At 45.5% G+C, this 8,664-nt stretch overlaps 1 protein-coding gene across 1 annotated transcript in view; it reads left to right on the top strand.

Annotated features, from left to right (window-relative positions):
- Klhl3 (kelch like family member 3) overlaps nucleotides 1–8,664 on the top strand; it is a 117,938-nt gene that overhangs the window by 24,441 nt on the left and 84,833 nt on the right. The window lies entirely within an intron of this gene.

The following is an 8,664-nucleotide window of genomic DNA, read 5'->3' as shown; positions in this document are numbered from 1 at the left end:
TTCTAGGCGCTGTGGGAAAACGGAGTCTTGTGCTCAAACTCAAATGGGCTTGAGAGCACACACTGGCATGTTAACTCTCTGCTCAGCCTGACTGAAGACTTCCCGCGCACGCCTGACGTACACGTTCTCACATACAGTGTTTGGGGAGACACTGGTCTGAGTACCACAGTCCTTCGCTGAGATTTAAGAGAATGATCTTATCCTTTCTCTTTCTGTTTTGTTCAAATGAATCACACTGTTTATATTTGGCTGGGGGCAGTTTTTATTCCAGGTTTTGGCAGGAGTTGCCCCTGCCCTCTGTCTTTTCCTTCCTCTCCAGACTGTTTTTACTGCAGCAGAGCACTGAGAAATGTGGACGATCAGAGAGTCATATGCAGGTGTGGATCAGTGGTTAGAGCACTATCCACTCCTGCAGAGGATGTGGGTTCAATTTCCAGCACCCATCTGGTGGCTCACAACCGTCTATAATTCCAGTTCCAGGGGATTCCATTTTCTGGCCTACACAGACATTGCATATACACAGTGCACAGGCATGCATCTAGTCAAAACACCTATCTATACTCACAAAATAAAAATAAAGGTAAACGTTTTTTTTAAAGTTACATATAATTTTGTTAGTGGTACCTATGGCTAGATCTTTGGGGGAACCACTTTCTCTTCTTTAGCATATTTACAGATTTGGCTTTTTTTTTTTTTTAGTTCAGCTGCTGAACTTTTTTTTTCCCTCCTACATCACTATTCACTAATGTCAATCAAATGGATATAGATGACATTCCTCTTTTGGCTTACTAAAAATAAGAGCCAGTTCCCTGCTGATGGATATTGGCTAACGCCGCACATGAAAACCCACTCACAGCGGTTACCTCTCCCTCAGCATGTCCATCTCACAAGCGTAGACTCTGGTTTCAGTATTGGTTCCAGTGCACACCCACCTTGTGTCCCTGGACAACTTCCTTCCTAATCTCCCTGATTCACCCCTGAGGCCAATGATGGCACCGTCCTTGCTGGATTGTCAAAGGCCAAATGAATGAAGTGCCCAGAATGGTGCTAGCACACACCTTGTAGTCGTTCAAAATGCTTGCCCTGTAGTGTTGGTTTCTATAGCGTCAACTCCTATAGCTCAACAGAGTAGATCTCAGCAGCCTGGAGGAGAACGGCAATGATGCCTTGGCTGCTGTTGAGGCCTGGCCCTTGAGCGTTCTGTCACTGTTAGTTTGATGATATGACAGCCACTGGGTTCGATTGCAGGACTAGGGCAGTGGGTAAGAGAACCAAAGCTTTGCCCCTCAGGGAAGCCTGCATTCTCGTGGTATTGAGAGACAGAGGAGGGAGGCCTGCGTTACTCCCGCTATTGATCTGGGAGATGTAATGGATTAGTGGAGAGAGGTAGGCAGACTTTGCTGTGCTGCCATGAAGCTAATGAACTCCTCCAGAGCACTCAGGGGTCTGGGCTCGTTCCTCACATCGTCTCTGCACCCCCCAACCCCCCACCCTACAGTTCACTTTTGAGCTATTTTAGCTCGAGCACACATGCCCTTTGCAATTTATGAATCACACAACTCCTGAGTTTCCTATTGTTTTTACTTCTGTGGTAGAGAATGAGCTGTTGGCATGGCAACCACTAAGCCCCGCCCCTCCTATGCTCTTGGTTCTGGCTGAGATGCTTTTGGGTGGCAGAGCTCTAGTGACTGTAGCTCCTGACCTAGAGACCAGCAGGTGGTAGAGACAAGTCTTTCTCAGAGTACACCCTGACCAGGCCTGAAAGAGGGGAGCAGGAAGGACAGAGCACCTGGCCAGTGTTTAGAATTCTCTCTTTCTCTCTGCTGAAGGTTGGTTGTACTTGCTAAACATGCATTATTTCGCTGAGCTGCACCCTTGCCCCTTGTGGGTTTTCACTACCCACTATGCTGCTACAAACGGTTCTATGCCTTCTTAAAAATTATTATTTGAGCCAGGCGTAGTGGTGCACACCTTTAATCCCAGCACTCAGGGAGGCAGAGGCAGGTGGATCTCCGCGAGTTCTAGGCCAGCCTGGTCTACAAAGCAAGTCCAGGACAGCGAAGGCTACACACAGAAACACTGTCTCAAAAAAAAAAAAAAAAAGAATTATTTGTGCATATGTGTGTTGTGTGTGTGTGTGTGTGTGTGTGTGTGTGTGACCTGGGTGCCCATGCTGCGGTGTTTGTGGAGACCGGAGGACACCTCTGTGGCACTGGACTCAGGCTGCCAGTCTGCTGGCTGCTGAGCCGTCTTCTGCTCAGTTGTGTTTCTAGTTGCCGGGCACTATGAGCTCATCAGGAGGGATGAACCATATGAGCAGGCTGCTTTCTGTTTTCCTTTTGGTACCAGCTTTATGAGGAGATGACTAATACGCTGTACAATTCACCTGCTTAAAGAGCGCGATTAGAGGCATCGACAAGTCACTCAACCACAGTCAGTGTTAGAATAGTTTCATCTTTCCCAAGAGCAAGCCTGAGTACTTTGGCACTTGCCTGCTTCCTCTGCATCATGCCCCCTGTCTTTATCCCGCTTCCTCCTTTATCTCCCCAGCGACCACTGGCCTACTTTTGTCTCTCTCTATTTGGTTATTTTATAATCATGCCGTTATACAGTGTGTGTTCTTCTGTGTCTGCTCTCTGTCAGTTAATATAATGTTTCTATTTTGTTTGTGTTTTGGATTTTGGTGTGTGTGTGTGTGTGCGTGCTCACACACAAGTGTGTAAGGTACACACACACACACACACACACACACGTATGTATGTGCATTCAGAGGCCAAAAGACAACTTTAGTGTCATTCCTCAGGTGTCATTCAGTTCTTTTTGAGACAAGGTCTCTCAGTGACCCGGAACTCACATGGTAGGCTAGGCTAGCTGGCCCGTGGGCCCCAGAGATGTGCTTGAGCTTGCAGGCATTTCTCCACAGCTAACTTTTTTTAAGCGTGGGTTCCGGATATTGAGGACACGGGCTTCTAAAGCAAACACTTTACAAATTAAGATATATTCCAGCCCTATTTTTGAGTTTTTGACTCTGGTAGCCCAGGTTAAACTCTCCTCCGCCTCCATCTCCGAAGTGCTTGGGGCCACATGGCTCTATGTCCTGATTTGCAGTTCATGTGTGCTGTACACATCTCAGCATTTCATTCCTTTTAACTGGAGAGTGGTATTTCATCCCGGCCAGATAAGACATTTGGCTTTTGTCTGTAGTGGGGCACCGCTTGCTCTCAAGTTCTCAGTCCTCAGGGACATGTCTCTTCATTTCTTGGGTATGGACATAGGGGTGGGGGTGGGGTAGGGGGGTTGGGGGTGGGGTGGGGTTGCTCTTTTCCAGTTTCTCCAGCTCCTCTCTGATGTTTGTCATTAAATGGGATGTTGTTGGTAGGTGCTGCAGGGTGGGTGAGGTGACCGCTGACACTTCTGAGTGTCTCTGACAGCTGTCTGCATCGTTTCCTGTGGTTGTTGGCCATTTTGCTGCCTTGCTTAGTAAGATGTGTTTGGAAATACCTTGTCTCCATTTTCAAATTAGGTTATTGTTCTGCTGATTGCTCAGATGTAAGTTAGAGTTGGCTTTATATTCTAGAGACATGCCCATTTTCATATAAATGTTTTGACAAAAAAAAAAAAAAAAAAAAGTCATTCTATGGGTTGGAAATCCTTATTCCCCAGTGATGGCCTTTACAGTGCAAATGTTTTAATCACGGGCATCTAATTTAGTATCCTTTTCTCTTGTTATTTATACTTTTGGTGTGATGGCTATGGGGCCAGTGCTTTGTCTGAAATCACGATTTCCCCATGTTTTCTTCCAAAAGGTTGCTATTTTTGACTCTAACATTTAGGTTTATTTTGAAGCACTTTTTGTATATGGCATGAGGTAGTGATCCGACTCCATTCAACTGTGTGCTTATATCCAGGTACCCTGTCATTATTTGTTGAAAAGACTATTATTTCACAGCTGGCTGGTCATGCCACACATGTAAAAAGTTGATTAAGGAGGCTGGGGCGATGGTTTACTGGGTAAAGTGCTCTCCATGCACAGGGAACTGGGTAAAGTGCTCGCTATGCACAGGGAACTGAGTTCAGATCGTCAGCACCCAGGAAAAAGCCAGGTACAGCAGCTGAGGGTGTTGTGGGTGGAGACAGACCCCTGGAGCAAGGCAGCCTAGAGACAGACCCCTGGAGCAAGGCAGCCTAGAGACAGACCCCTGGAGCAAGGCAGTCTAGAGACAGACCCCTGGAGCAAGGCAGCCTAGAGACAGACCCCTGGAGCAAGGCAGCCTAGAGACAGACCCTGGAGCAAGGCAGCCTAACCAACTGGTGGTGAGTTCCAGCTTCAGTATGTGGCCTCGTCTCAAAATGAGGTGGAAGGCTCACAAGATGGCTCAGTGGGTAACAGCATTTGCTGCCGAACTTGATGACCTGGGTTTGATCTCTAGGACTGTTATGGTAGAAAGAGAGAATTGATTCCAGCCATTTGCTCTTTGACCTGCACACACACACACACACACACACACACACACACACACTTGCCATGGCATGTCTCCCACAGCAAAATGAATAAATGTCATAAAATTCAAAGATAAGGTGGAGAATGACTAAAGAAGATATCTGACATTGATCTCAGGCCTCCACATGCATGTGTACACATGTATGTGTACCTGTACACACATGTACATATATGCACAAACATGCACTCTCTCATAAGTTAATTGATCATAAATGTCATAAAATAGATTAAAATGTAACAAATTTTATGGGCTTCTTACTTCTTCCTGTTGGTCTGCGTAGCTGTCTTAGTTACTATTCCATTGCTATGATCAAGTACTCTGACAACAGCAACTTGAAGGACGAAGGGTCTATTTGGGTTCACAGTTTGAGGTTTTGGCCTGTGAGTGTTGGGGAGGTCACAACTGCAGGAGCTCGAGGCAAATGGTCACATTGTATTCACAGTCAAGGATCAGGGAGCAATGAACGTTTGTGTTCATCTCACTTTCTCCTTATTATATAGTCTAGAATCCCAACCTAGGGAATGCTGCCACCCACAGTGGGCTGGGTTTTCCATCCCAATTAACCTAATCAAGATAACTGCCTTAGGCATGCCTGCAGCCATCTCCTAGGTTGTCCTAGGTCTCATCAAGGTGAGAACTGAAATACCATTATAATAGCTGTTTTTATGTTAGTATCATATTGGTTTTTTTTGGGGGGGGGGGAAGGAAGTTTGTTCTTGCTATTTTTGATGTTTAAAAAAATAGTCTATTTTACACAAGAGTTTCACTGTTTTACCCAAAGTGGCCTCAAAACGGGGCCCCATAATGTTTGTCCCAGATAGGGCAGTCAAGAAAATGGTGAGAACTTATTTGCTCACATTCTTGTGGCTTGTTAGAGCAGAGTCAGCTTTGTCCCTGTTTGTGCTGTGTGCTGCAGAATGAGATTCTAATGGTCTTGGCTTCCTAGTTCCTCAAGGTCTTACCCGTCCCAGAAGCCCCACCACGGGCACTCCATTCCTTGTCTTTTCTCATCCTAAGTGCCAGCCAGTGATGAAGCCTTGGGAGACTTTGGGGGTTTGTATGTACAGCCTAGAGAGCCGTGTTCAGGATTCGACCTTCTGGTTTGAACATCTCTTCCCTCCTTTGGGTTTCAGAGACCAAACGTTGTCTCAGGCCAGCGTGTGCATCTGAAGTTCATGCTGTTGCAGGCTTTATGATTCTGCTTCTCTAAGAGAAATGGAAACAATACATTGGTAGCTGACAGTGACTAAATGTGCTGCTCCAGAGATAGCAAATGAATAGCTTCTCTTCTGTCTGTCGGCCATGACAGACTCATTGATGCCAACACCCTCATGTAGAAGCCAAACATGACCAAACTATGATCAAAACATAGCTAAGATGCCTTTGTCTTTCTTGCCTCCGCTCCTGTTGCTGGCACATTAAGGAAGAGACTGGTGATGAACAGGGTACCCTAGAAGGGGCCTGAGGACTCACTTCCTTGCACCTTAAACTCCCATCTCCACATTCCTGTGTGCCTTTGAGAAACATGGATTTCTGTGGGCCTCAGTTTCCTCACTGTAGGACGCAGGCATAACCATTATTAGCCTTACCTCAGCGAGTTAGTTGTAGAGAGGATTAGATGACATCGTGTCTGGAGAAAAGTGCTTAGAAAAGCACTTGGCATCTCCAACTCAGCAAACGCTATTACACCAACAATAGGTGAGGGAAGAACTTTAAGGCTGATTAAAAAGTTCTTGGATTGGCAGGGCCTTGTGGCTCCTTAAGGTATTCAAATATCCACTTTTCTTTCTTTTCTTTTCTTTCTTTCTTTCTTTCTTTCTTTCTTTTTTTGGGGGGTACTGGAGACTAAACCCAGAATCTTGCAAATGCTAGGCAGGCACTCCTGCACTGACCTATACCCTAAAGCAGTGATTCTCAACCTTTCTGATGCTGAGTCCTTTTAATATAGATACTCGTGTTGTGTTGTGGTATTCCCACAACCATAAAATTATTTTTTTATTGATTTATTTATTACATATACAGTGTTCTGCCTGATGTATGCCCTCACACAAGAAGAGGGCACCAGATCTCATTTTAGATGGTCATGAGCCACCATGTGGTTGCTGGGAACTGAACTCAGGACCTCTGGAAGAGCAGACAGTGCTCTTAACTGTTGAGCCATTTCTCCAGCCTCACAAAATTATTTTTGTTGCTATTTCATAACTGTAATTTTGCTACTATTATGAATCATAATGTAAATACTTTTGGAGATAGAGGTTTGCCAAAGGGGATCATGACCCACAGGTTGAGAACTACTGTCCTAAGGCCTATGTTACTTTTTTTTTTTTTTTTTTGGAGACAAGGTTTCTCTGTGTAGCCTTAGCCGTCCTGGACTTACTTTGTAGACTAGGCTGGCCTTGAACTCACAGAGATCCGCCTGCCTCTGCCTCCTAAGTGCTGGAATTAAAGGGTGTGCCACCACTGCCAGGCTCTCCGTTACTTTTTTTTTTTTTGAGACATAGTCTCACTAAATTGCCTAGGATAGCCTCAAACTTGAGATCCTCCTGCCTCAGCCTCCTGAGTATCTGGAATTACAGGCTGTGTCACCAAACCCAGTTCTCGATTACCCATTTTGTCAATGAATGTGGATTGATTCATTTCATTAACTTGTTTATTTGTTTGAAAAGATGTAGGGCCTACTATATTGCAGGTTGCAGCCAGGTGTCCAATGTACAAGATTAAATATGCTAATTCATTTTCTAAGTCCACAGTGGAGTGGGAGTTATTGCCATGTAAAAAGATTCTGGGGTGTGTATGTGTGTGTGTGTGTGTGTGTGTTTTACAGCTTCTCGTGTCTTCCAATGTGTGTACATACATGTAGAGGCCAAGAGGTCAATGTTGAACATCTTTCTTAATCACTCTCCAGTTTATTTTTTAATAGAATATCTTTAACTTTTTGATAATTTCATACATGCAAACAATGTATCTTGACCATATGCACACCTAAGCTCCCCTTCCAACGCCCAGGCACCCCAATATGCCCCATTTCCCTTCCCTGTCCTCTCCTTTTTTAGTTAATAACTACTGCTTGTTTGAGTGTTGACTTACCTTGTTGATTCAGTCTTGTGCAGCTGCTCAGGGCTGCAGTGGGTTCATGAGAGCAAGGGGCATGCCCGTGTCCTGAAGACAGCAGTGCACAGCACCCTTCCCCACCCTCCAGCTTGAAGATTCTTTCTACTCTTTCTATGATGTTCTCTGAGCCTTGGGGTAGGAGCTGATATCAATGTCCCTTTTAGGGCTGAAGTAGTAGACATGTATTCTCAGTTATGAGCCTTTGCCTTAACTACTTGCCACTGCAGTGAGAAGCTTCTCTGGTCAAGACTGATGGCAGCACTAAACTGTGGTTATAAGCAAGTACACGTAAAAGGCAGTTGGACAGTATGCTGTTTAGCAGAAAGGGTCATAGGAGGCTCCCTCCTAAGCCTATGGCCTCCTGAGCATGAGCTTCTGCCCAAGCTTACAGACAATGCCAGGCCTGGCTTCATTCTTGTGGCACAGGTCTCACATCTAGTCCAAAAGCAGTTGGTTGCCCCGTAAATATTGTGCCACCACTACGTCAGTGGGCACATCTTGCCTGGCAGGTTGGTGTTGCAATGTACATCTCTATCTTATTTTTAGAGACAAGCCTCTCACTGAACTTGGAGCTCGCATATTTGACAAGATGGGCTGGCCAGCAAGCCCAGGGATATTTTTGTCTCTTCCTTCCTAGTGCTGGGATTAAAGGCATACATCATGAATGGTGCCTGTCTTTTAAAAGTGGCTTCTTGGGGACTGAGCGCAGATCCTGCACACTTGCATAGCAAACACTTTACCAACTGAGTCATATCCTCAGCCCATAAGAATGTGTGTGAGTGTGTGTGTGTGTGTGTGTGTGTGTGTGTGTGAATGTGAGTGTGAGAGTATATGTGTGTTTATGAGTGTATGAGACTGTATTGGGAGGTCAGAGGAGGACATCAGGTGTTCTACTTTGTCAATCACTCTATCAGTCTCTGATGCTGTATTTTCCTGGGACAGAGTCTCTCACTGAGTTTGGATCTAGGTTGGGAGCCAGCAAGTCCTAGCAATCTTACTCTCTCCTCCCGGTCACAAGCTCTGTAGTCACAGGCATGCACACAATCACACC

Source organism: Acomys russatus, chromosome 3 (assembly GCF_903995435.1).
Source record: "Acomys russatus chromosome 3, mAcoRus1.1, whole genome shotgun sequence".
NCBI classification, from domain to species: Eukaryota; Metazoa; Chordata; class Mammalia; order Rodentia; family Muridae; genus Acomys; species Acomys russatus.
This window is presented reverse-complemented; position numbering and strand designations above follow the sequence as displayed.